Source organism: Limulus polyphemus, unplaced genomic scaffold (assembly GCF_000517525.1).
Source record: "Limulus polyphemus unplaced genomic scaffold, Limulus_polyphemus-2.1.2 Scaffold563, whole genome shotgun sequence".
In the NCBI taxonomy this organism is placed as follows: domain Eukaryota; kingdom Metazoa; phylum Arthropoda; class Merostomata; order Xiphosura; family Limulidae; genus Limulus; species Limulus polyphemus.
Genome location: NW_013666173.1, coordinates 141,595 through 145,580, shown reverse-complemented (window position 1 = coordinate 145,580; position 3,986 = coordinate 141,595). Strand labels below are relative to the sequence as shown.

The following is a 3,986-nucleotide window of genomic DNA, read 5'->3' as shown; positions in this document are numbered from 1 at the left end:
TACTCCTTTTACCAACGAATAGTGGGACTGACCGTCACATTATAACGCCCCCACGGCTGAAAGGGCGAGCATGTTTGGTGTGACGGGGATTCGAACCCGCGACCCTCAGATTACGAGACGAGCGCCCTAACCACCTGGTCATGCCGTGCCCCAGGAAACGTAACTTTCTGACTCTGTCGGAAATGTGCTATCAATTTAAGCAATTAGGTGAATACGGTCGAACAGTGTACTAATCGTTCTGTGAGTACCGCGGTTCTTTTTCTGCTAACTAATCTTTGTTTTGCATGTTTTTGTTTAAAATCAAAAGCTCATTTTCAATAAACAACGATGAGACTGTTTCCAGTCCCCAAAATTATATTATTAACTGACATTGTTTTTTTTTTCTTTTATCCTGTGCAGTAAGTTATTCAGTGCTTTATTGTATTTTTGAGACTAGTAACAGTCTTATTTTCAGAATTGTGTACAATAAATCGTTGCTTATTGAAAATAAAACGCCATTTCAATATTAATGTTTTTGTGTCTTCATTATCCGAATGTGACTCGCGTACAAACGTTTTATATTTTTCGGTCTTGAATTTAAGAATATTGTCATATACAACACGCTTTGCTACCATCATTTTACGTTCTTCCGCCTCACTTTATTGTTTTAGGCTATTTAAATTACGCTTTTACTTTTCTCTATCATATATGTGTATGTACGAGTATGTCGCAAGCTACTTTAACATGACAGTTTTACAAAAAATCAATACGCGAGTCTAAGCTTTTTAGCTGCTTAAGACGCCATTCGTTTTTTTAATAATTTTGAAATGTGTCATATGCATATAAATTAAGATTAAGTAAATCAAGTTCCTGAACATTACTTCTAAGATTAAAATGAGAAACTATTACATTTTTATTAACTATGTAAATCTTTGAAGCTATAAATAAGTATTTTTAAGAATATCTGAAACTGAGTGGATGCTTTATTTGTGTACAGCATTGTAACATGCTATAGAACGTTGCGATTTCCAGAAGGTTCTTTTTATTACTTGATTCAACATAAAGCGTCCATTTTTTGTGGTGTGTCAGAAAAAAAAACGCCAGTTTTTTTTGTATTTGTCGATCGGGATATTAAAAATCAGTCGGTTGTGACACGAGAAGCACAGAATATAATAATAATGATACCTTTAAATATTTCATTTTATCCCCCTTTCTTATTTTTAGTAACCGAAAATACTGAATAATGTAATCTCCGTGCACTGCCTTTTCCCGTGTAAGTTGAACTGTAATAATTAGAACTTTTATAATGAAGTAACTGTAACTTCAGATACGGGATTAAGAATAACCAGCATAGGAAGCTACCTAAAGCGCCAAATTCTCGGGGGACTCAACGTGAGTAGCGGCAGGGCCTACATTTCTAGCTATGGCTGCAGTTAAGCTATCATCGGCCCTACGGCAGTCAATAATAGAATGTTATATGATACCAATATGACTCCTATGTGGTTCGTGCATTGCTTCTGATTTATATCTTACTTTCACAACGAACCATATTTTAGGGCTCGTATACCCACGTGAAATATCACAGCGATAAAGCTTTTCATATAATTATATGAACATTGATTGGAACAAACATTACCTGAAAAGTCATTTTACTTAAAATTATTATAACAATAGATTTTATTAAAGTACGTTTAGTTTAATTTGAGTAACGTAGGTAAGAAATCACATTATAATTCAATTTCTTTTTTCACTTTGCCCTTAATCCCAACTAGGTTGGTGTCGGCCGGTAATTTTGTAAGTTAAGAATTTTTACACCTGAATGGTTAGCTAAGTCAACAACCATATTGGACGAGCATTTTCGGTGGCGGGTATTTGAACTCGTGACCCCCAGGGTGCTAGTCGAGAACCCTAACCACCAAGCCATGACAGGTCTATGAGTCAGTGATCCTACAAAACAAACTGTAAGGAACATATTAGGTAAGAACTGAAATATATCAGTATGTTAAATTTATTAAGGTTTCTGATAAAAACAATAATATATTTCTTAGCTGGAACTTGTAGTTTGAACGATTTCTTTATTTTGGGATGGTCCCAACTTAACTACACTAGGTCTCAATGATATTAGCGAAATCATTTTCATGGACAACAAAGACCATATCTATAAATCTGTTCTCAGTTTACACCTGATTAAGCCTGTAGATCAATCCTTAACACTTAAGAAAGGCTTTCATTATTTCATTTATTATCAATTTTCAACTGCTAAGAGCCTTCAACGCTTTATAAGAGATAAAATAAAAATGTGTGTAAGATTTGATGAAAAACGTAGTCGTAATTTTGGTTTATTTCTTCTAGCAGAAGTAAATATATATATATTTACCTATGATGGCAGTTTCACTCACATTCGATACAGGTGTGTGATGGATAAAACGAAAGGCTGAACGTATAAAATAAGCACTTTCGGACTTGACGCTTTTACACAAGTGTCATATATGACGTTCTCTTCATTTATTTGTTGAAAGATCATTTGAATATCATGTTTAAAATGTTTTGAGGATATCAATGTGTACTATTGTTCTAAAGATAATATAATCAGAGTTAATATGATCTTAATGCGAGACGTGGGATTTTATCAACTGGGAATAGTTATGTAGTTAATTTATTGCTGTATACATTTACAGTGCTAATGGATACGTAAGAAAGTTCATTTCATATTGAATATTCACGTTTCCGTCAGAGAACGTCAAGAAAATATTTTTTTAATATGTTCTTCAATCAACATAATAATAATGAATGAACTCGTTCTGTAGAAATGAATTATTAATTTCTTGTTTAACACCTCATTCACGTAGTTACACAAAATGTTATAACATGTTATTTTATCTCGACAAACAAACAATGGACAAGACATATCTTCCATAGTTGCATATGTAACTTCTGAAGCAATACGTTGGTTTCATAGGATTTTTTATCTGGACGTTATAAAACATTACAGGTAATATGTAAAAATAGCTTGATCACTTTGAAGCTATATAGTATGGGATTATTTTTTCTGGGGAAGTTATATTCCTTAGGAAAAAGTAGAACTGGGAATATATGATGAAAACAGTGTGTACGTCTAATTGTTACCAATATCTAACATACAGTATTAAGTCTAATTGTTACAAATACCTAACATACAGTGTGTAAGTCTAATTGTTACCAATACCTAACATACGGTGTGTAAATCTAATTGTTACCAATATCTAACATACAGTATGTAAGTCTAATTGTTACCAATACCTAACATACAGTGTGTAAGTCTAATTGTTACCAATATCTAACATACAATGTGTAAGTCTAATTTTTACCAATATCTAACAAACAGTGTGTGAGTCTAATTGTTACCAATATCTAACATACAGTGTGTAAGTCTGATCTAGCATTCAAAACTGGAATATATGGTTAGTTCAATAAAGACATACCTTTACTTACAACATGATCCTTGCTTTCCTGAAGAAGAATATATTATGGTGTCTACTCTACAGTGAGTGCTATTTGTAAAGATTCAGGTGGATAAGACAAATCGGTAAAATACAGTGCCCTCTGATAAAACTTTGTTTCATTCTCCAGAATGCGAGGGCCAAAAGATTTAATGACGTGTGTACTTTTGGTTAGTCGCTTCATATCATACTCTGACAACTTAATTTACACCCAAATCATTGAAGAACTGGGTGCGTCAAATTACTGAGCGACTTTCATTTGCTCCCTGTGAGTAGGGCACCTAAACATAATGCCCACTTCTGCTGAAGGTAATTTTATTTACGACTTCAGTAAGCAACTCAAGATGGCAGCCGCTAGAGAAATCGTCAATTTGATTGATGGCGACGACAACGGTAAATGTTCATCCACTTCGGAAACATGATAAAACTCATCGAAGGCTATTTATGGAAGAAATGATTTACTTACACATTTATATAGTCATTCCTATATATATATATATATATATAGTTAGTTAGTTATAACGAACC

At 33.4% G+C, this 3,986-nt stretch overlaps 1 protein-coding gene across 2 annotated transcripts in view; it reads right to left on the bottom strand.

The window, feature by feature from the left end:
* The window catches only part of LOC106459123 (hemicentin-1-like), a 98,643-nt gene that overhangs the window by 73,266 nt on the left and 21,391 nt on the right, over window positions 1-3,986 (bottom strand). The gene's annotated exons all lie outside the window — the stretch shown is intronic.